This window comes from Sebastes umbrosus, chromosome 19 (genome assembly GCF_015220745.1).
Source record: "Sebastes umbrosus isolate fSebUmb1 chromosome 19, fSebUmb1.pri, whole genome shotgun sequence".
NCBI lineage: Eukaryota > Metazoa > Chordata > Actinopteri > Perciformes > Sebastidae > Sebastes > Sebastes umbrosus.
The window spans coordinates 61,571-86,182 of record NC_051287.1 but is presented as its reverse complement, the minus strand read 5'-3'; the positions used below and the strand labels follow the sequence as shown (position 1 = coordinate 86,182).

The 24,612-nt window shown below is 43.5% G+C and overlaps 1 protein-coding gene and 1 long non-coding RNA gene across 2 annotated transcripts in view; one reads left to right on the top strand and one right to left on the bottom strand.

Annotated features, from left to right (window-relative positions):
• The window catches only part of gfra2b (GDNF family receptor alpha 2b), a 95,345-nt gene that overhangs the window by 56,287 nt on the left and 14,446 nt on the right, over positions 1 to 24,612 (bottom strand). The gene's annotated exons all lie outside the window — the stretch shown is intronic.
• LOC119478158 lies at positions 20,555 to 22,057 on the top strand. Its single transcript, XR_005204394.1, has 2 exons — positions 20,555 to 21,499; positions 21,668 to 22,057. It is a non-coding gene; the product is annotated as an uncharacterized LOC119478158 (long non-coding RNA).

The window sequence follows — 24,612 nt, the reverse complement described above, 5'->3', positions numbered from 1 at the left end:
GAAGATGTTCTACAGACTGAGAGCTGTCCGAGGCTGAAGGTCATTTAACAGCTTGTGGTTCTGTCATCAGTTACTAGAACCGTCATCAGCTGGTTCTGTTTCAGACGTCAGTGTTTTCATCATCAGCAGCGAGGCTGTAAATATCTATTCATGATGTTCCTACTGACGGTGAGCCTCCAGTGAAGCTGCTGCTGGTTCTTCTCCACGCTGTGGAGTCTGAGACTCTTCAATGTGCTCTCCATCTTGGTTTCAGTCTGTCTCCATCTTGGTTTTTAAAAGTTCTAAAGTGAAAGTCTTTTACTTCTAATGAAGAACATCTACACTGTTGTATTAGTACTCTTACTGAAGTAAAGGATCTGAGTACTTCTTCCACCACTGCAGGAGGAATATATCCCATAATACTGACCTGTGTGTGTGTGTGTGTGTGTGTGTGTGTGTGTGTGTGTGTGTGTGTGAGTGCGTGTGTGTGTGTGTGTGTGTGTGAGTGTGTGTGTGTGTGTGTGTGTGTGTGTGTGAGTGTGTGTGTGTGTGTGTGTGTGTGTGTGTGAACAGCTGAGCTCACTGAACACTTTCTGCTGACCATCTGCAGAACGGCATCCTGGGAAATTAAGTAAGCAAACACAGTTAATTAGTGGAAGACGTTTATGAATAAAAATAATTTTCCTGGTGATAACGTGGTGCACGTGGTGCACGTGGTGCACGTGATGCACGTCTGCGTGTGTTACTGCCGGGGTGGAGGAAGTACTCACAATGATGTACAAATACTCCATTACAAGTAAAAGTACAGAAGTATTCTCAGCTTCATGTAGTTAAAGTATGTTGGAGTGAACGCACCGTTTCAGATATCACGCCGTGAAACAGCGCTGTGACGTTTTGGGAAGGAAGTTGATTTTTCTGAGGTTTCGCAGCGTAAATAAAGGCGTCAACCGACTCAGTCTCACAGCAGCTCAGGAAATAGTCAACAACTTGAATTCGTCTGATTCATGTTCAGAGACACAAATTTCCTGTTTTTTTTCGTAACACTCAGAACTTTCAACAACGTATTTTTAGTCCTCTTTTCCTCTCCAATCTTTTCAAAATAAAACTCCTTAGTTAGGTTAAGGTAAAGATGGAGGTTTGGATTAAAGTAACTCCAAAAGAGCTGGAGCTGAAGAACAGAAGATTCGTTACTAATATATCAACGTTGACTTGTGAACGGGACGTGAACGGGACGTGAACGGGACGTGAACGGGACATGAACGGGCGCCGGGCGACGCCAATCACTTGGTGTGAACACGACATTATGGACGTGCTTCCTGTCACGCTGTTATATATACATCAGTGTAACTCTCCAGCACCGACCTGAACACTGACCTGAAAACCTAAAAAACAGCCCAAACTGTTGCCATGGAGACGGATATTTAAATGCAGATGGTGAAGAGGTAAATGAGGTCACAGCGCTCTAACAGGTACAGCTGCCTCCATCATTTTATTACTGTTTTAACAGTAGACCAGTAGACCGTCCAGTCTGAGAACACTGACCCGGTCACACCGGTCACACCGGTCACACCGGTCACACCAGTCAGGTCCTCCATTTCCAGTTAATATCCCAGTTCACTCTCTACTGCTGCCGTCACTCAGACAGTCCTGACTCACTTCCGGTGATGATGTCTTAGTTTCACAGTGAGATGAGATAATAAAACTAAACAATACCCTGTAGAGACGTATCTATTGGTGCCCCGTGTGAGGCCAGAAGTCAACGGTGATTGTACATTTCCTTCTCAGATGCAGCAACTAATGCTGGTGATTCGTACTGTATATCCCAAGAAATCAACTCATATTTGATCCACGTCATCATGAACCAGGAAGTCTAGAGAGACGGAGAGTAGGGAGGAGGTCGGGTGGATGGGGGTGTCTAAAAACACCAGTCTGTTACCAGGTGATCTATATTGGTGCCCCGTGTGAGGCCAGAAGTCAACAGTGATTGTACATTTCCTTCTCAGCTGTTCTCACTCTGACAGTTTGGTTTCCGCCTCAGAGAGCGGCGGTAGGAACCGTAACCCTCCTTCATGTACTGTATGTAAAGAATTATCAATTCATAATTGTTGTTATTGAACGTTTCTGCAACGTTGTGAAATGTTTGAAATAGTGATGTCATAACGTGTTAACGCAAATGATTTTTTTGTAAATTTATGATTTATAATCTTGTATATTTGCCACGTTAATCTCAGAAGAAATGTTTTTATGGTAAATTTATGACTTTAATCTTGTATTTGTTCTCTGAATATCACCCCCCACGACCCCCCCATCCCCTATAGTTGTAATAATTATTATTTTTTATTATTGACAGCCCGTTGATCCTCTCTGGACCTGAAATATTATTAGTATTATTACTGTAATAATTGTTATTTTATCCTCTCTGGACCTGAGATCAGTGATCACAGAATGATTTCATGTTTGAGGAGGATTTTACTTCTATGATGATAAAACATAATAATGAATCATAATTAATATCCTGCATTTTCTGTTCTCTATGACACAAACACAGATTCACATATTAAACCTCAATCATCATAAACGATGTGAAGATGCTGACCTGGGACCAGCTGATAATGGATTAATGAAGAGAATAATCAACCTATTGATTGATAACCGATTGATAACTGATAGTATGTTTAGCTCCATCCGATCACTGCGAAGCCTCGCAGCTCTTTATACTGTCAACACGATGCTCAGTGTCCTCTGCTCCACATTATACTAATATACAAATATATATCAGCTGTGTGTGTGTGTGTGTGTGTGTGTGTGTGTGTGTGTGTGTGTGTGTGTGCTGATTGTAATGAAACGGTGACCTTTTGTTAGCGGAGCTGTAATTGGTCGTATCAGCAGCTTTAACACGCTGCACTAAACACAACTCACTGCTTTCACTATCAGTGATGGTGCACACAAGACCAGGACCAGGACCAGGACCGGGACCAGCACCAGCACCAGCACCAGGACCAGGACCAGCACTGGGACCAGCACTGGGACCAGGACCAGGACCAGCACCAGCACCAGGACCAGCACCAGGACCAGGACCAGGACCAGGACCAGGACCAGCACTGGGACCAGGACCAGGACCAGCACCAGCACCAGGACCAGGACCAGGACCAGGACCAGGACCAGGACCAGCACTGGGACCAGCACTGGGACCAGGACCAGCACCAGCACCAGGACCAGGACCAGGACCAGGACCAGGACCAGGACCAGCACCAGCACCAGGACCAGGACCAGGACTGTGATATCAGTATGTGTTGTGCTCAGAGCCTCTCTGGGGTCTGAACTGTTGACATGCTGTAATCTGTCAGCAACGTTAACATGACGCACGATAGCGACTCAATACGGAGAGATCAGCCGTGAGAAAAGGACGGCAGGAAGAGGGCGAGCTGCGACTGATGGCGAGAAAACTGGTTTACTGAGAGTATTAAGCACGCCACGCCACACACGTGTACTATACACACACACATACACACACACCATGTACTACACACCATGTGCAAAGACATGATAAGACATTCAGGATCATTCATGTTTGTCTCCCTTTGACTCCCATCTTTTCTCCCTCTGCTTCCTCATTCTCTCCTTTCTCCTCCTCTCCCTCCTCTTCCTCCTCTTCCTCCCTCCAGCCGAGGGAGGAAGAGGAGGAAGAGGAGGAAGAAGAGGAAGAGGCCACTTTTTATTTCTAGAAAACCTTTCAAACAGATAATTCAAAGAGCTTCACAAGGAACAGAAGAGAACATGAAACCAGCTCTGAGCTAAAGGCTAACGTTAGCATGCTACGTAGTCACAACACAAAATGACGACTTGGTGGTTTTTAATCGTCTCCATCTTGGTTTTTGGTCGTCTCCATCTTGGTTTTTAATCGTCTCCATCTTGGTTTCTGGTCGTCTCCATCTTGGTTTTTAATCGTCTCCATCTTGGTTTTTAATCGTCTCCATCTTGGTTTTTAATCGTCTCCATCTTGGTTTCTGGTCGTCTCCATCTTGGTTTTTAATCGTCTCCATCTTGGTTTTTAATCGTCTCCATCTTGGTTTTTAGTCGTCTCCATCTTGGTTTTTAGTCGTCTCCATCTTGGTTTTTAATCGTTTCCATCTTGGTTTTTAGTCGTCTCCATCTTGGTTTTTAATCGTCTCCATCTTGGTTTTTAGTCGTCTCCATCTTGGTTTTTAATCGTCTCCATCTTGGTTTCTGGTCGTCTCCATCTTGGTTTTTAATCGTCTCCATTTGGTTTTTAATCGTCTCCATCTTGGTTTTTAATCGTCTCCATCTTGGTTTCTGGTCGTCTCCATCTTGGTTTTTAATCGTCTCCATCTTGGTTTTTAATCGTCTCCATCTTGGTTTTTAGTCGTCTCTATCTTGGTTTTTAGTCGTCTCCATCTTGGTTTTTAATCGTCTCCATCTTGGTTTTTAATCGTCTCCATCTTGGTTTTTAGTCGTCTCTATCTTGGTTTTTAGTCGTCTCTATCTTGGTTTTTAGTCGTCTCCATCTTGGTTTTTAGTCGTCTCTATCTTGGTTTTTAGTCGTCTCCATCTTGGTTTTTAGTCGTCTCCATCTTGGTTTTTAATCGTCTCCATCTTGGTTTTTAATCGTCTCCATCTTGGTTTTTAGTCGTCTCTATCTTGGTTTTTAGTCGTCTCCATCTTGGTTTTTAGTCGTCTCCATCTTGGTTTTTAATCGTCTCCATCTTGGTTTCTTGTCGTCTCTATCTTGGTTTTTAGTCGTCTCCATCTTGGTTTTTAATCGTCTCCATCTTGGTTTTTAATCGTCTCCATCTTGGTTTTTAGTCGTCTCTATCTTGGTTTTTAGTCGTCTCTATCTTGGTTTTTAGTCGTCTCCATCTTGGTTTTTAATCGTCTCCATCTTGGTTTCTTGTCGTCTCCATCTTGGTTTTTAGTCGTCTCTATCTTGGTTTTTAGTCGTCTCCATCTTGGTTTTTAATCGTCTCCATCTTGGTTTCTGGTCGTCTCCATCTTGGTTTTTAGTCGTCTCTATCTTGGTTTTTAGTCGTCTCCATCTTGGTTTTTAATCGTCTCCATCTTGGTTTCTGGTCGTCTCCATCTTGGTTTTTAATCGTCTCCATCTTGGTTTCTGGTCGTCTCTATCTTGGTTTTTAATCGTCTCCATCTTGGTTTTTAATCGTCTCCATCTTGGTTTTTAGTCGTCTCCATCTTGGTTTTTAATCGTCTCCATCTTGGTTTTTAGTCGTCTCCATCTTGGTTTTTAATCGTCTCCATCTTGGTTTCTGGTCGTCTCCATCTTGGTTTTTAATCGTCTCCATTTGGTTTTTAATCGTCTCCATCTTGGTTTTTAATCGTCTCCATCTTGGTTTCTGGTCGTCTCCATCTTGGTTTTTAATCGTCTCCATCTTGGTTTTTAATCGTCTCCATCTTGGTTTTTAGTCGTCTCTATCTTGGTTTTTAGTCGTCTCCATCTTGGTTTTTAATCGTCTCCATCTTGGTTTTTAATCGTCTCCATCTTGGTTTTTAGTCGTCTCTATCTTGGTTTTTAGTCGTCTCTATCTTGGTTTTTAGTCGTCTCCATCTTGGTTTTTAGTCGTCTCTATCTTGGTTTTTAGTCGTCTCCATCTTGGTTTTTAATCGTCTCCATCTTGGTTTTTAATCGTCTCCATCTTGGTTTTTAGTCGTCTCTATCTTGGTTTTTAGTCGTCTCTATCTTGGTTTTTAGTCGTCTCCATCTTGGTTTTTAATCGTCTCCATCTTGGTTTTTTAGTCGTCTCCATCTTGGTTTTTAGTCGTCTCATCTTGGTTTTGGTCGTCTCATCTTGGTTTTGGTCGTCTCATCTTGGTTTTGGTCGTCTCATCTTGGTTTTTGGTCGTCTCATCTTGGTTTTTAGTCGTCTCCATCTTGGTTTTTGGTCGTCTCATCTTGGTTTTGGTCGTCTCCATCTTGGTTTTTGGTCGTCTCATCTTGGTTTTTGGTCGTCTCATCTTGGTTTTTGGTCGTCTCATCTTGGTTTTTGGTCGTCTCATCTTGGTTTTTGGTCGTCTCATCTTGGTTTTTGGTCGTCTCATCTTGGTTTTGGTCGTCTCATCTTGGTTTTGGGTCGTCTCATCTTGGTTTTGGTCGTCTCATCTTGGTTTTTGGTCGTCTCATCTTGGTTTTTAGTCGTCTCATCTTGGTTTTTGGTCGTCTCATCTTGGTCTTTGGTCGTCTCCATCTTGGTTTTGGTCGTCTCATCTTGGTTTTTAGTCGTCTCCATCTTGGTTTTTAGTCGTCTCCATCTTGGTCTTTGGTCGTCTCATCTTGGTTTTTGGTCGTCTCATCTTGGTTTTTGGTCGTCTCCATCTTGGTTTTTAGTCGTCTCCATCTTGGTTTTTAGTCGTCTCATCTTGGTTTTGGTCGTCTCATCTTGGTCTTTTGTCGTCTCATCTTGGTTTTTAGGTCGTCTCATCTTGGTTTTGGTCATCTCATCTTGGTTTTTGGTCGTCTCCATCTTGGTTTTTAGTCGTCTCCATCTTGGTTTTGGTCGTCTCATCTTGGTTTTTAGTCGTCTCATCTTGGTTTTGGTCGTCTCATCTTGGTTTTTAGTCGTCTCATCTTGGTTTTTAGTCGTCTCATCTTGGTTTTTGGTCGTCTCATCTTGGTTTTTAGTCGTCTCCATCTTGGTTTTTGGTCGTCTCATCTTGGTTTTTTAGTCGTCTCCATCTTGGTTTTTAGTTGTCTCATCTTGGTTTTGGTCGTCTCATCTTGGTTTTTGGTCGTCTCATCTTGGTTTTTGGTCGTCTCATCTTGGTTTTTGGTCGTCTCATCTTGGTTTTGGTCGTCTCATCTTGGTTTTGGTCGTCTCATCTTGGTTTTGGTCGTCTCATCTTGGTTTTTGGTCGTCTCATCTTGGTTTTGGTCGTCTCCATCTTGGTTTTTGGTCGTCTCATCTTGGTTTTGGTCGTCTCATCTTGGTTTTTAGTCGTCTCCATCTTGGTTTTTGGTCGTCTCATCTTGGTTTTGGTCGTCTCATCTTGGTTTTTGGTCGTCTCATCTTGGTTTTTTAGTCGTCTCCATCTTGGTTTTTGGTCGTCTCATCTTGGTTTTGGTCGTCTCATCTTGGTTTTTGGTCGTCTCATCTTGGTTTTTGGTCGTCTCCATCTTGGTTTTTGGTCGTCTCATCTTGGTTTTTGGTCGTCTCCATCTTGGTTTTTGGTCGTCTCCATCTTGGTTTTTGGTCGTCTCCATCTTGGTTTCTGGTCGTCTCTATCTTGGTTTTTTGTCGTCTCCATCTTGGTTTTTAGTCGTCTCATCTTGGTTTTTAGTCGTCTCCATCTTGGTTTTGGTCGTCTCCATCTTGGTTTTTAGTCGTCTCCATCTTGGTTTTTAGGTCGTCTCCATCTTGGTTTTTGGTCGTCTCCATCTTGGTTTTTAGTCGTCTCCATCTTGGTTTTTAGTCGTCTCCATCTTGGTTTTTAGTCGTCTCCATCTTGGTTTCTGGTCGTCTCCATCTTGGTTTTTAGGTCGTCTCCATCTTGGTTTTTAGTCGTCTCCATCTTGGTTTTTAGTCGTCTCTATCTTGGTTTTTAGTCGTCTCCATCTTGGTTTTTAGTCGTCTCCATCTTGGTTTTTAGTCGTCTCCATCTTGGTTTTTAGTTCTCTCATCTTGGTTTTTGGTCGTCTCATCTTGGTTTTTAGTCGTCTCCATCTTGGTTTTTAGTCGTCTCTCTTCTTGGTTTTTGGTCGTCTCATCTTGGTTTTTAGTCGTCTCCATCTTGGTTTTTGGTCGTCTCATCTTGGTTTTTGGTCGTCTCCATCTTGGTTTTTAGTTGTCTCATCTTGGTTTTTGGTCGTCTCATCTTGGTTTTTGGTCGTCTCATCTTGGTTTTTGGTCGTCACCATCTTGGTTTTGGTCGTCTCATCTTGGTTTTTGGTCGTCTCCATCTTGGTTTTTGGTCGTCTCATCTTGGTCTTTGGTCATGTCCATCTTGGTTTTTTAGTCGTCTCCATCTTGGTTTTTGGTCGTCTCATCTTGGTTTTTGGTCGTCTCATCTTGGTTTTTAGTTGTCTCATCTTGGTTTTTGGTCGTCTCATCTTGGTCTTTGGTCGTCTCATCTTGGTTTTTAGTTGTCTCATCTTGGTTTTTGGTCGTCTCCATCTTGGTTTTTGGTCGTCTCATCTTGGTTTTGGTCGTCTCATCTTGGTTTTTAGTCATCTCCATCTTGGTTTTTGGTCGTCTCATCTTGGTTTTTAGTCGTCTCCATCTTGGTTTTTAGTTCTCTCTTCTTGGTTTTTGGTTGTCTCATCTTGGTTTTTAGTCGTCTCCATCTTGGTCTTTGGTCGTCTCCATCTTGGTTTTTAGTCGTCTCCATCTTGGTTTCTGGTCGTCTCCATCTTGGTTTTTAGTCGTCTCCATCTTGGTTTTTAGTCGTCTCCATCTTGGTTTTTAATCGTCTCCATCTTGGTTTTTGGTCGTCTCCATCTTGGTTTTTAGTCGTCTCCATCTTGGTTTTTAGTCGTCTCCATCTTGGTTTTTAGTCGTCTCCATCTTGGTTTTTAGTCGTCTCCATCTTGGTTTTTGGTCGTCTCCATCTTGGTTTTTGGTCGTCTCCATCTTGGTTTTTAGTCGTCTCCATCTTGGTTTTAGGTCGTCTCCATCTTGGTTTTTGGTCGTCTCCATCTTGGTTTTTAGTCGTCTCCATCTTGGTTTTTGGTCGTCTCCATCTTGGTTTTTGGTCGTCTCCATCTTGGTTTTTGGTCGTCTCCATCTTGGTTTTTGGGTCGTCTCCATCTTGGTTTTTGGTCGTCTCCATCTTGGTTTTTGGTCGTCTCCATCTTGGTTTTGGTCGTCTCCATCTTGGTTTTTGGTCGTCTCCATCTTGGTTTTGGTCGTCTCCATCTTGGTTTTTGGTCGTCTCCATCTTGGTTTTTGGTCGTCTCCATCTTGGTTTTTGGTCGTCTCCATCTTGGTTTTTGGTCGTCTCCATCTTGGTTTTTGGTCGTCTCCATCTTGGTTTTTGGTCGTCTCCATCTTGGTTTTTGGTCGTCTCCATCTTGGTTTTTGGTCGTCTCCATCTTGGTTTCTGGTCGTCTCCATCTTGGTTTTTGGTCGTCTCCATCTTGGTTTCTGGTCGTCTCCATCTTGGTTTTTGGTCGTCTCCATCTTGGTTTTTGGTCGTCTCCATCTTGGTTTTGGTCGTCTCCATCTTGGTTTTTTGGTCATCTCCATCTTGGTTTTTTGGCGTCTCCATCTTGGTTTTGGTCGTCTCCATCTTGGTTTTGGTCGTCTCCATCTTGGTTTTTAGTCGTCTCCATCTTGGTTTTTTGGCGTCTCCATCTTGGTTTTGGTCGTCTCCATCTTGGTTTTTTGGCGTCTCCATCTTGGTTTTTGGTCGTCTCCATCTTGGTTTTTTGGCGTCTCCATCTTGGTTTCTGGTCGTCTCCATCTTGGTTTTTTTGGCGTCTCCATCTTGGTTTCTGGTCGTCTCCATCTTGGTTTTTGGTCGTCTCCATCTTGGTTTTTTGGCGTCTCCATCTTGGTTTTGGTCGTCTCCATCTTGGTTTTTTGGCGTCTCCATCTTGGTTTTTGGTCGTCTCCATCTTGGTTTTTGGTCGTCTCCATCTTGGTTTTTGGTCGTCTCCATCTTGGTTTTTGGTCGTCTCCATCTTGGTTTTAGGTCGTCTCCATCTTGGTTTTTAGTCGTCTCCATCTTGGTTTTTGGGTCGTCTCCATCTTGGTTTTTGGTCGTCTCCATCTTGGTTTTTGGTCGTCTCCATCTTGGTTTTTGGTCGTCTCCATCTTGGTTTTTGGTCGTCTCCATCTTGGTTTTTAGTCGTCTCCATCTTGGTTTTTGGTCGTCTCCATCTTGGTTTTTAGTCGTCTCCATCTTGGTTTCTGGTCGTCTCCATCTTGGTTTTTGGTCGTCTCCATCTTGGTTTTTAGTCGTCTCCATCTTGGTTTTTAGTCGTCTCCATCTTGGTTTCTGGTCGTCTCCATCTTGGTTTTTAGTCGTCTCCATCTTGGTTTTTAGTCGTCTCCATCTTGGTTTTTAGTCGTCTCCATCTTGGTTTTTAGTCGTCTCCATCTTGGTTTCTGGTCGTCTCCATCTTGGTTTTTAGTCGTCTCCATCTTGGTTTTTAGTCGTCTCCATCTTGGTTTTTAGTCGTCTCCATCTTGGTTTCTGGTCGTCTCCATCTTGGTTTTTAATCGTCTCCATCTTGGTTTTTAATCGTCTCCATCTTGGTTTTTAGTCGTCTCCATCTTGGTTTTTAATCGTCTCCATCTTGGTTTTTAATCGTCTCCATCTTGGTTTCTGGTCGTCTCCATCTTGGTTTTTAATCGTCTCCATTTGGTTTTTAATCGTCTCCATCTTGGTTTTTAATCGTCTCCATCTTGGTTTCTGGTCGTCTCCATCTTGGTTTTTAATCGTCTCCATCTTGGTTTTTAATCGTCTCCATCTTGGTTTTTAGTCGTCTCTATCTTGGTTTTTAGTCGTCTCTATCTTGGTTTTTAGTCGTCTCCATCTTGGTTTTTAATCGTCTCCATCTTGGTTTCTGGTCGTCTCCATCTTGGTTTTTAGTCGTCTCTATCTTGGTTTTTAGTCGTCTCCATCTTGGTTTTTAATCGTCTCCATCTTGGTTTTTAGTCGTCTCCATCTTGGTTTTTAGTCGTCTCCATCTTGGTTTTTAATCGTCTCCATCTTGGTTTCTTGTCGTCTCCATCTTGGTTTCTGGTCGTCTCCATCTTGGTTTTTAATCGTCTCCATCTTGGTTTTTAGTCGTCTCCATCTTGGTTTTTAGTCGTCTCCATCTTGGTTTTTAGTCGTCTCCATCTTGGTTTTTAGTCGTCTCCATCTTGGTTTTTAATCGTCTCCATCTTGGTTTCTGGTCGTCTCCATCTTGGTTTTTAATCGTCTCCATCTTGGTTTTTAGTCGTCTCCATCTTGGTTTTTAGTCGTCTCTATCTTGGTTTTTGGTCGTCTCCATCTTGGTTTTTAATCGTCTCCATCTTGGTTTTTGGTCGTCTCCATCTTGGTTTTTGGTCGTCTCCATCTTGGTTTTTAGTCATCTCCATCTTGGTTTCTGGTCGTCTCCATCTTGGTTTTTAATCGTCTCCATCTTGGTTTCTGGTCGTCTCCATCTTGGTTTTTAATCGTCTCCATCTTGGTTTTTAGTCGTCTCCATCTTGGTTTTTAGTCGTCTCCATCTTGGTTTTTAATCGTCTCCATCTTGGTTTTTAGTCGTCTCCATCTTGGTTTTTAATCGTCTCCATCTTGGTTTCTGGTCGTCTCCATCTTGGTTTTTAATCGTCTCCATCTTGGTTTTTAGTCGTCTCCATCTTGGTTTTTAGTCGTCTCCATCTTGGTTTTTAATCGTCTCCATCTTGGTTTCTGGTCGTCTCCATCTTGGTTTTTAATCGTCTCCATCTTGGTTTTTAGTCGTCTCCATCTTGGTTTTTAGTCGTCTCCATCTTGGTTTTTGGTCGTCTCCATCTTGGTTTCTGGTCGTCTCCATCTTGGTTTTTGGTCGTCTCCATCTTGGTTTTTAATCGTCTCCATCTTGGTTTTTAGTCGTCTCCATCTTGGTTTTTAGTCGTCTCCATCTTGGTTTTTAATCGTCTCCATCTTGGTTTCTGGTCGTCTCCATCTTGGTTTCTGGTCGTCTCCATCTTGGTTTTTGGTTGTCTCCATCTTGGTTTTTAGTCGTCTCCATCTTGGTTTCTGGTCGTCTCCATCTTGGTTTTTAATCGTCTCCATCTTGGTTTCTGGTCGTCTCCATCTTGGTTTTTAATCGTCTCCATCTTGGTTTTTGGTCGTCTCCATCTTGGTTTCTGGTCGTCTCCATCTTGGTTTTTAATCGTCTCCATCTTGGTTTTTGGTCGTCTCCATCTTGGTTTCTGGTCGTCTCCATCTTGGTTTTTAGTCGTCTCCATCTTGGTTTTTAATCATCTCCATCTTGGTTTTTAGTCGTCTCCATCTTGGTTTTTGGTCGTCTCCATCTTGGTTTTTGGTCGTCTCCATCTTGGTTTTTGGTCGTCTCCATCTTGGTTTTTGGTCGTCTCCATCTTGGTTTTTAGTCGTCTCCATCTTGGTTTTTGGGCGTCTCCATCTTGGTTTTTAGTCGTCTCCATCTTGGTTTTTGGTCGTCTCCATCTTGGTTTCTGGTCGTCTCCATCTTGGTTTTTAATCGTCTCCATCTTGGTTTTTAATCGTCTCCATCTTGGTTTTTAATCGTCTCCATCTTGGTTTCTGGTCGTCTCCATCATCTCTGCCCTTTCTGACAACATCAACAAACACGTGAAACTCGTGAAACTCGTGAAACTTCCCACTTACGAGGTGGTGAATACGACTTGAGGGAGACGTTCAGACTGTACTGGTGAACACCGTAAACACCAGCACATCTGAAGGAACCACAACAATGAGGTGAATAATATTAGCCATGTTCACCATCCAGCAGTGTGTTCCAATCCGCGTACTTCTGTACTAACACTTACTACTTTGAGTGCATAAGTGCGTTTACACTGGGAAGTACGGCAGAATGCAGTGCACTCAAAGTACCCAGATGTTGAACTCAGAACAGTCAGATCGTTGAGTGTGGAACGCTGGACACTTTCCACACTCAACTGTCGCCATCTTGGCTACGTAGCGGAAGGGGCGGAGCCACGTCCACTATTCAAACATACGTAGATAACAGAATAAAACAATACGTAAACATACCGGTGCATTTTCAGCCAACAGGAGGACACATCGTAGGTGACCACGTGGGAAACGTAATTTCCACTCTGCTTTCATTTTTCTAAGAAGATATTTTGGCGGGCAGCGAGCCGCGGTCAAATGTTGCGATCGTCATTTCCGGTCAGTGCGCCGCAGAGTATTCGATTTGAGACGATCCTACCCTGTTGAAATTTACGCACTACTCAAGTGAGTACAGAGTGCACACAGTGCACTACATTGAAGTGTACTTCTGGAAGTACGTGGATTGGAACACTGTTAGTGTTAGCATGCTAACACAGAGTCCAGCTGAGGCTGATGAACATCTGTAGTTTGGTTTCCAGAGTTTCCAACTTCAAAGAGTCAAAGTTTATGAGATTTAGTGGTTATTAAAACGGTTTAGTCTGGTTACTCTGATCAATTAATCAATTTTGAAAATTGCTTATCTTAATCCAAAAATATCAAACAATCTTTTTTCCAACAAAATTAATTTGCTAATCCAGATTAGTTTCATACAAACAGAATTTTAGTTGTTGAAGTTTCAGTTCTGGGTTTTAAAGACCTCCATAATAACTTCTGTATATATACAGTATATATCTATCTATATATAGATATATATAGATAGATATATACACATATATTATATATACTGTATATATAATATATATATATATGTCTACATGATTATCCAGATGTGTTTGTTGAACTAGAATCTACAAAGACTGTTGGACTGGAGATAAATTAAAATGCATTTAGTCTCTTAAAGCTCCGTTTCTTTCTCTCGGAGTTGATTTACATGATTCAGAATATTAAAGTGCTCATTAGCTTTTCATGAGAGACCCACATATAATCAGAAATAGAAGCCATGACACTGATAAATGTGAAAATCTGGGTTTGTTTTTCCGGTTTTCTTTTAATATTCTGTGTTTATTCACGTGTCAACTCATCATGATGAATGACATATATATCATAATATATATATAATATATGAAATGTAAACACACAGGCAGGATGAAGCATGTGTTGTATATGACATCAGCGTTTCCTCTGCAGGTATATTATTATTATATATGATTGTATACAGTGATGAGGTGGCGTAGTGTGCGTGAACAGAGACTGAGGAGGGATTACATCCTACCTAATAGTTCACAGATTATTCTCCCGTATAAATTGAATGTAGGGCAGACAAACAGAGCCTCTAGTATTCTAAATACATATTTATAAAGCTGACTGAGTGCTGGGATTTGCTCGACCAAATATATTTAAAGTGGCTGTGCTTCCTCACAATGAGGCAGCGAGAGAGAGACGTGACCTCACGGCGCCGGCGAAGACGCCACAAATGAATTTCATCTCTTGTCACATTCAAAATTCATCGTCTTTGTGCCACAGAAAGAAAACAGTTTATCATCATTCTGGTTCAGGATCTGAATTTACTGAGCGAGGAAATGAGTTCAGATCCACTTAGGAGTCTCAAACAACACATGTACAGTGTGCACGTGACCTTTGACATACGTGCACACACAAACCTAGAACAGATTTCTTATTCCAGTGGAGAGAAAACACACTGGATTATCTAAAGGTAAAGATTAAACAAGTACAAGTATCACTACAACAATTAAAAATACTGCATTCAAAGTCCTACCAAGTAAAAGTAAAACAATGAACTCTAATAAATCAGCCGGGTCTCGTAGCTACACCTACTAAAACTAATGCAGGTGATTCATACTGTATATCCCAAGAAATCAAGTCATATGTAATCCACGTCATCACGAACCAGGAAGTATAGAGAGCAGTGAACGGGGGGGCTCTAAAAACACCAGACTGTCACCAGGAGATCTATATTGGTGCCCCGTGTGAGGCCAGAAGTCAACGGTGATTGTACTGATCACTCACAATACACTGATCAGCTAACGTCTCACAACAAACAGAAACATTTTCTGACACGTCGCCATTTTAAAATAAAGAATCTAATTAGAAACCCGCGTTCACTCTGAGGAGACGCGTTTTATAAACTACAGGAAATTAACTATTTAGTGTTGGTAGAAACACAGAGCGCTCTCAGTGAGAGTGAGTGAATATATAATATATATATATTGTATATTATATATATAATGTATCAGTGTGTGAGTGAATATATAACATATATCAGATCAGTCATTAGAGGATTCGAGGCCTCGTTACAAACCAGAGACAAACGAGATGGTTGATTTGATGTTTCACCTCAACAGTTAATCACTAGTTCAACTACTGCACACACATGACCCACTTCTACACACACACACACACACACACACACATGATGAGTTGTTTGTTGTTTCTGTTTTTCCAATTAGAACAATTCAATTAGTGCCAGTGGAACAATCAGGAGACGCTGGATTAAACCATCAGAGACAAACCAGTTTACAGGAGACGGAGGGACGTCGGGACAGAAAGGTAGGGGAGGTGATGGGAGGAGGAGAGAGGAGGTGATAATAATAATAATAATATATTAGATTTTTATAGCGCTTTTTAGCGATCTCAAAGACGCTTAACATAGTCGGGGGAAAACGGTGTGAGACAGACAGACAGGAGACGAACGACAAAAAGCGACATACACAGGAACAATCACATACATACACAGGGGGAGGGGGCTATGGGTAAGCAGATGAGAAAAGATGTGTTTTGAGGCGGGACTGGAATGTGGTGAGTGAATCGGAGTCTCTGATGAGATTGGGGAGTGAGTTCCAGAGCTTGATGGGAGGAGAAGGGAGGAGGTGATGGGAGGAGGAGGGAGGAGGAGGGAGGAGGTGATGTGCTGCCACTCACTCTCCAGGATCACCAGTGGTAGTTGAGAAAGTGAACATGAACCAACGGGACCAGATTAGACCCCTACACCGCTGGAGACGACTGCAGGAGGAGGAGACGGCTGGCTAACGCTAGATAGCTAACTCCTTCACTGAGACGGCCCTGACCAGCAGCTGCTCCAACAACACCATATTCAAGTTAAACTTCATCCTTTTAAAGGTTTCCTTCATCTCCAGATATCTGAACTGAACTGAGACTCCCTTCAGCATCTCCATAAAGAGGGGGGGGGCTCAGCGGACCCTAACAGATCGCCAAATATTAATTTCCTGAACCTCAAAGTTATCAGCTCACATCTCTCTGAGACTCACAGCACAACCTGATGCTCATTAGCTCTCACATCAGATAACACATCTATTCACATTATTGATTCTCCACCTCCTCTTTCTCTCTCTCCTCTCTCTCTCTCTCCTCTTTCTCTCTCTCTTCTTCTCTCTCTCCTCTTTCTCTCTCTCCTCTTCCTCTCTCTCCTCTTTCTCTCTCCTCTTTCTCTCTCTCATCTGCTCTCTCTCTTTTCTTTCTCTCTCTCCTCTTTCTCTCTTTCCTCTTTCTCTCTCTCCTCTTTCTCTCTCTCTTCTTCTCTCTCTCCTCTTTCTCTCTCTCCTCTTCCTCTCTCTTTTCTTTCTCTCTCTCCTCTTTCTCTCTCTCCTCTTTCTCTCTCTCCTCTCTCTCCTCTTTCTCTCTCTCCTCTTTCTCTCTCTCCTCTCTCTCCTCTTTCTCTCTCTCCTCTCTCTCTCTCTCCTCTTTCTCTCTCTCCTCTTCCTCTCTCTCCTCTTCCTCTCTCTCCTCTTTCTCTCTCTCCTCTTTCTCTCTCCTCTTTCTCTCTCTCATCTGCTCTCTCTCTCCTCTCTCTCTCTCATGCCATGGGGGACATACGAATAGGAAGCCTGAACATAAATGGAGCAAGGGATGATGGGAAAAGGGCTTCTCTTTTCAAGCTGTGTTCTATTAAAAAGTTGGACGTTATTTTTATACAAGAGACACACAGTACCTCTGATAACGAGGCTGACTGGAGGACAGAATGGACTGGTGATGATAAAGAGACACAGTACCTCTGATAACGAGGCTGACTGGAGGACAGAATGGACTGGTGATGATATAGAGACACAGTACCTCTGATAACGAGGCTGACTGGAGGACAGAATGGACTGGTGATGATATAGAGACACAGTACCTCTGATAACGAGGCTGACTGGAGGACAGAATGGACTGGTGATGTTAAAGAGACACAGTACCTCTGATAACGAGGCTGACTGGAGGACAGAATGGACTGGTGATGATATAGAGACACAGTACCTCTGATAACGAGGCTGACTGGAGGACAGAATGGACTGGTGATGTTAAAGAGACACAGTACCTCTGATAACGAGGCTGACTGGAGGAGAGAATGGACTGGTGATGATATAGAGACACAGTACCTCTGATAACGAGGCTGACTGGAGGAGAGAATGGACTGGTGATGATAAAGAGACACAGTACCTCTGATAACGAGGCTGACTGGAGGACAGAATGGACTGGTGATGATATAGAGACACAGTACCTCTGATAACGAGGCTGACTGGAGGACAGAATGGACTGGTGATGATATAGAGACACAGTACCTCTGATAACGAGGCTGACTGGAGGACAGAATGGACTGGTGAAACCTTTTTAACTCATAAAACCAGTAACAGTTGTGGTGTTGGAATTCTTTTTTCCAAAAACGTTATTCCTCAGTCGGTAGAATGTGAAGAAGTTCTTAAAGGTCGTCTGTTAAAAGTAAGAGCAGTGTATGAAAATGTAAAGATGGTATTTATTAATATGTATGCTCCAGTTGTGGGAGCGGAGAGACTCGTGTTTCTAGATGTTTTAAACGAGGTGATGGAGAAGTGTAACAGTGAGGAATATGTCTTCATCGGTGGAGACTTTAACTGCACTGAGGACAGCAGGTTAGACAGGAACCATGCAGAGCCTCACGCTGCCTCTCGCACTCGTCTCATTCATCTCATGGAGGCTCAGGAGTTGTGTGATGTGTGGAGAGGCTTTCACAACAAACAGAGACAATACACCTGTACACATGTTAAGGATCATTTACTGTCTATGGCCAGGCTTGATCGTTTTTATTGTTTTAAGCATCATTTTAATGTTTTTAAAAGTTGTTTGATCAGCCCTGTTGGCTTTTCTGATCACTCGCTTGTAACAGCCTCTGTTTTTATAAAATGTGTAAAATCCAGTAGTGCTTATTGGCATTTTAACACGGCTTTACTGGAGGAGAAGAACTTCAGAGAAACTTTTAGTTGTTTTTGGAAAAATCACCAAAATATGAAACATGATTTTGTGTCTTTACAGCAGTGGTGGGATTTTGGAAAGGTCCAAATCAAACAGTTTTGTCAACAGTACACTCAGAATGTCACAAGAACCTTGATGAGTTCAGTGAAAGCTCTGGAGTCTGAAGTGGAGGAACTCAGAGACTTAGCTGAGACCACAAGAGATCAACGACACATTGAGACACTTGAAGTCAAAAAGTGTGTGTTAGCCAACCTGCTGAGTGTCTCAGCTCAGGGAGCTCTGGTTAGGTCCCGCTTTCAAAATGTAGCCCAAATGGATGTCCCATCACACTTTGTCTTTGGTCTGGAGCGTAAAAATGGACAGAAAAGGTTCATTCATAGTTTAAGGTCTGACACTGGGCAGGTTCTGTCTGATCACACTGCAATCCGAAAACATGCTGTCAGCTTCTACAGTAACCTGTTCAAATGTGAACACAGAGAGGAGCAGGCAGTGTTTCAGAGCTTCTGTGCCGGTCTTCCTCAGGTTGAGCACAGAGAGGAGCAGGCAGTGTTTCAGAGCTTCTGTGCCGGTCTTCCTCAGGTTGAGCACAGAGAGGAGCAGGCAGTGTTTCAGAGCTTCTACACTGGTCTTCCTCAGGTTGAACACAGAGAGGAGCAGGCAGTGTTTCAGAGCTTCTGTGCCGGTCTTCCTCAAGTTGAACACAGAGAGGAGCAGGCAGTGTTTCAGAGCTTCTGTACTGGTCTTCCTCAGGTTGAACACAGAGAGGAGCAGGCAGTGTTTCACAGCTTCTGTGCCGGTCTTCCTCAGGTTGAACACAGAGAGGAGCAGGCAGTGTTTCAGAGCTTCTGTACTGGTCTTCCTCAGGTTGAACACAGAGAGGAGCAGGCAGTGTTTCAGAGCTTCTGTACTGGTCTTCCTCAGGTTGAACACAGAGAGGAGCAGGCAGTGTTTCAGAGCTTCTGTACTGGTCTTCCTCAGGTTGAACACAGAGAGGAGCAGGCAGTGTTTCACAGCTTCTACACTGGTCTTCCTCAGGTTGAGCACAGAGAGGAGCAGGCAGTGTTTCACAGCTTCTACACTGGTCTTCCTCAGGTTGAGCAGCAGAGAGGAGCAGGCAGTGTTTCACAGCTTCTACACTGGTCTTCCTCAGGTTGAACACAGAGAGGAGCAGGCAGTGTTTCACAGCTTCTACACTGGTCTTCCTCAGGTTGAACACAGAGAGGAACAGGCAGTGTTTCACAGCTTCTACACTGGTCTTCCTCAGGTTGAGCAGCAGAGAGGAACAGGCAGTGTTTCACAGCTTCTACACTGGTCTTCCTCAGGTTGAGCAGCAGAGAGGAGCAGGCAGTGTTTCACAGCTTCTACACTGGTCTTCCTCAGGTTGAACACAGAGAGGAGCAGGCAGTGTTTCAGAGCTTCTGTGCCGGTCTTCCTCAGGTTGAGCAGCAGAGTAACATAGAGTTGGAAGCAGCTCTCTCATCTGATGAACTTTATGCTGCTCTGCAGAGCATGCAAAGTGGGAAAGCTCCTGGAATCGATGGTATACCTGTTGACTTCTATAAATCTTTGTGGTCGGTGGTGGGGGGGGATCTGCTGGCAGTACTGAGTGACAGTCTTGCGGGAGGACATCTGCCGCTTAGCTGCAGGAGAGCGGTCCTTACATTACTGCCGAAGAAAGGTGACCTGCAGTTCATTAAAAACTGGAGGCCCGTGTCTCTGCTCTGCTCTGACTATAAGCTCCTCTCTAAGGTGTTGGCAACGCGGCTGAGCAGAGTGATGGAACAGGTGATTCAGTGTGATCAGACCTACTGTGTACCGGGCAGGCTGATCACTGATAACATTATTTTGGTTCGAGACCTTTTAGAGATATGTAAGCTGTTTGGCCTCAAAGCTGGATTTATATCAATAGATCAAGAAAAAGCTTTTGATCGTGTCGAGCATGAATATCTATGGCTCACGTTGAGTGCCTTTGGTTTTAGTCCTGGTTTTATTGATACAGTTAAGGTTTTATATTGTGACATTCAGAGCGTCCTCAAAATCAATGGTGGTTTGAGCGCTCCGTTTCATGTTCAAAGGGGAGTTCGACAAGGCTGCGCCCTCTCTGGCATGTTATATTCTCTAGCCATCGAGCCGTTGTTGAACAAACTTAGATCTGATCTTAAGGGGCTGATTATTCCTGATTGCAATACACCTTTAAAATTGTCAGCCTATGCAGACGATGTGGTCATCCTGGTGGACAGCCAACAGGATATTGACACGTTGGAAAAAAACGTTGTTCAGTTTGGCTCAATATCCTCAGCTAAAGTTAACTGGGACAAAAGTGAAGCTCTCAGTGTTGGTGGACTAGAGAAGAAGCTCAGTTTGCCTGGGGGGTTGATTTGGAAGACGGAGGGGCTGAAATATTTGGGAGTGTTTTTAGGTGATCAATCATTTGTTTTTAAAAACTGGGAAAATGTTCTTGAGAAGGTCAGAGGTCGTTTAGCAAAGTGGAAGTGGATTATAACCAAAATGTCATACAGAGGTCGAGTCCTCATCATTAATAATTTGGTATCGTCCACTTTATGGCATCGCCTGTCATGTGTCGATCCCCCACCTGATCTGCTGTCAAAGATCCAGGCTCTTCTTGTGAACTTCTTCTGGGACGGACTGCATTGGGTGCCTCAGAGTGTGCTGTATCTGCCGAAGGATGACGGAGGACAGGGCCTGATCCACCTGAGCAGCAGGGGGGCTACCTTCCAGTTCCAGTTCCTACAAAGGTTCCTGTATGGTCCTGCTGATTTAGTGTGGAGGCCGCTGGCTTGCACCATTTTGAGTCAGCTAGGTGGACTGGGACTGAACAGATCTTTGTTTCTGATGGATTTAAAACAGACTGACATCAAGGAATTACCAGTTTTCTATCGTGGACTGTTTAAGGTGTGGAGCCTCCTTAATAAAAAAAGGCTGGGACATCACTGCTCAATGTACTGGCTGCTCCAGGAACCAGTTCTTTATGGGACCCGTTTCAGTGCAGTCTGTCAGGTGGGGCCGACTCTGCTCCGGCGGTTCTGTGAGTCTAATGTGGTGACTCTGGGACATGTAGTTCAGCTCGCAGGTGCAAACTTGGACAATGCAGCTCCTCTTGCCTGCCGCCTAGAGGTGAAATCGACTCGAGCTATCTCTCTTCTGCTCAATAGATGGAGAGAAGCTCTCACAGTTAGTGAGCGGACTATGTTACAGCAGTATTGTGACGGCTCTGTTAAACCTGATGATAATGATGTATTCCCTTCGGTGAACATTTTCCCAGATTTTAAGGACTGTACAGGATTGTTTTTAAAGAGTGGGAGTTCCTCTGAGTTTTCTTTCCAAGATGCAAAAGGAAAATTAATGTATAAAACGTTTGTCAAAGTTTTGCACAGGGACAAATTAAATGGTAAAACTGACACTCCATGGAGAGCTCACTTAGGTCTCAGTGACAGTGTTGGACCTGAATGGAGAGCGCTGTATAAACCACCATTGACCTGCAGTGGAGGGTTATACATGGTATCGTGGCTTTGAATGCTTTTGTCTCTGTCATTAATTCTGATGTCAGTCATGAATGTCCATTTTGCACTCATCGTGAGACTGTTTTTCATTGTTTCATGGAGTGTTGTCGACTGCTGCCGCTGTTCACAATGTTGGGACAGTTTTTTGGACTGTTTGGGGAAGTTTTCTCCAAACGTGTTTTCATTCTGGGATACAGGTACTCTCAGGAGAGTAAACGTGTTTTCATTCTGGGATACAGGTACTCTCAGGAGAGTAAACGTAGTTTCATTCTGGGATACAGGTACTCTCAGGAGAGTAAACGTAGTTTCATTCTGGGATACAGGTACTCTCAGGAGAGTAAACGTAGTTTCATTCTGGGATACAGGTACTCTCAGGAGAGTAAAGACAAATGCCAGCTTTTTAACTTCATTCTGGGGACTGCAAAGATGGCCGTGTATCTGAGCAGGAGAAACCGAATAGAGAAAGCGGTGGATGATGATGCTGTGTTTGTGTTTGTGTTTGTAAAAATGGTGAAAGCTCGTTTAAAAATAGATTTTAATTATTACAGAATGATGAAGGATCTGGAAAGATTCTCCAGTGTATGGTGTTGTAAAAATGTGCTTTGTCGTGTTGTAGATGACGAGCTGTCCTTCGGAAATGTATTGACATGATTTGGATTCTGTGAATCTTGTTTTAATGACGTGTTGTTCTTGAACCTCAACTACTGTTGAGGTTTTTGTTAAATCTTGAATATTTAATAAAGTATTGTTAAAATTCAAAAAAAAAATTCAAATTCAAAAAAATTCTCCTCTTTCTCTCTCCTCTTTCTCTCTCTCCTCTTTCTCTCTCTCCTCTCTCTCTCTCCTCTTTCTCTCTCCTCTTTCTCTCTCCTCTCTCTCTCTCCTCTTTCTCTCTCTCCTCTTTCTCTCTCTCCTCTCTCTCTCTCCTCTTTCTCTCTCCTCTTTCTCTCTCTCATCTGCTCTCTCTCTCCTCTTTCTCTCTCTCCTCTTTCTCTCTCTCCTCTCTCTCTCTCCTCTTTCTCTCTCCTCTTTCTCTCTCTCCTCTCTCTCTCTCCTCTTTCTCTCTCTCCTCTTTCTCTCTCTCCTCTCTCTCTCTCCTCTTTCTCTCTCCTCTTTCTCTCTCCTCTCTCTCTCTCCTCTTTCTCTCTCTCCTCTTTCTCTCTCTCCTCTCTCTCTCTCCTCTTTCTCTCTCCTCTTTCTCTCTCTCCTCTCTCTCTCTCCTCTTTCTCTCTCCTCTTTCTCTCTCTCATCTGCTCTCTCTCTCCTCTTTCTCTCTCTCCTCTTTCTCTCTCTCATCTGCTCTCTCTCTCCTCTTTCTCTCTCTCCTCTTTCTCTCTCTCTGTGTTCTGTCTCTCAGCGTCTCCTGCAGTCGTTATTCCAGAGTAACTAAAGCAGCCGTGAAGTCCATCAACACTAACAGAGACAGAAGGACGGAGCCTCGGGACAACTCAATCTGGAGCTACTCAGGACGTCCTTTATACATGTATGTATGAGCACACACACACACACACACACATACACACACACACACACACACGCACACACACACACACACACACACACATCCTATATTCTAACATGTAAGTCCTTGAGCTCTTGTAATATTGTGTCGTGTATAAAGTCTCGTCCAGCTGTGAAGAATAAGAATCCTGATATTTAGAAGAGAATAATAATAGAATTCATGATTATTATCTGACTGATCATTTCAGTTCCATATCAGAGATAAAGACGCCAAAAACCAAGATGGAGACGCCAAAAACCAACATGGAGACGCCAAAAACCAAGATGGAGACGCCAAAAACCAACATGGAGACGCCAAAAACCAAGATGGAGACGCCAAAAACCAACATGGAGATGCCAAAAACCAAGATGGAGATGCCAAAAACCAACATGGAGACGCCAAAAACCAAGATGGAGACGCCAAAAACCAACATGGAGACGCCAAAAATCAAGATGGAGATGCCAAAAACCAAGATGGAGACGCCAAAAACCAACATGGAGACGCCAAAAACCAAGATGGAGACGCCAAAAACCAAGATGGAGACGCCAAAAACCAACATGGAGACGCCAAAAACCAAGATGGAGACGCCAAAAACCAAAGATGGAGACGACCAAAAACCAAGACGGAGATGCCAAAAACCAACATGGAGACGCCAAAAACCAAGATGGAGACGCCAAAAACCAACATGGAGATGCCAAAAACCAAGATGGAGATGCCAAAAACCAAGATGGAGACGCCAAAAACCAACATGGAGACGCCAAAAACCAAGATGGAGATGCCAAAAACCAAGATGGAGACGGACAAAAACCAACATGGAGACGCCAAAAACCAAGATGGAGACGCCAAAAACCAAGATGGAGACGGACAAAAACCAACATGGAGACGCCAAAAACCAAGATGGAGACGCCAAAAACCAACATGGAGATGCCAAAAACCAAGATGGAGACGCCAAAAACCAACATGGAGACGCCAAAAACCAACATGGAGACGCCAAAAACCCAGATGGAGACGCCAAAAACCAAGATGGAGACACCAAAAACCAAGATGGAGACGGCCAAAAACCAAGATGGAGACGACCAGAAACCAAGATGGAGACGCCAAAAACCAAGATGGAGACGCCAAAAACCAAGATGGAGACGGCCAAAAACCAAGATGGAGACGACCAGAAACCAAGATGAAGACGGCCAAAAATCAAGATGGAGACGCCAAAAACCAAGATGGAGACGACCAAAAACCAAGATGGAGACGGCCAAAAACCAAGATGGAGACGGCCAAAAACCAAGATGGAGACGATCAGAAACCAAGATGGAGACGGCCAAAAACCAAGATGGAGACGGCCAAAAACCAAGATGGAGACGATCAGAAACCAAGATGGAGACGGCCAAAAACCAAGATGGAGACGCCAAAAACCAAGATGGAGACGACTAAAAACCAAGATGGAGACGACCAGAAACCAAGATGGTGATGACTAAAAACCAAGATGGAGACGCCAAAAACCAAGATGGAGACGCCAAAAACCAAGATGGAGACGACTAAGAACCAAGATGGAGATGACCAAAAACCAAGATGGAGACGCCAAAAACCAAGATGGTGATGACTAAATGCTGAACTGGAGGCTTTAAAACGTTAGTCCACAAACTATTGGGTGATGTCACGGCGACTACGTCGTTGTCTTATATGCAGTCTGTGAGTATAACGGACGGGACGTCCTGTGAATAAGAATCTCTTAAACATTAATTCGTGGTTGGTTGGTTGGTTAGTTTTAGTTTATTACGTTATGTAGTGTGATTAACGGTGTGTGTGAGTGTG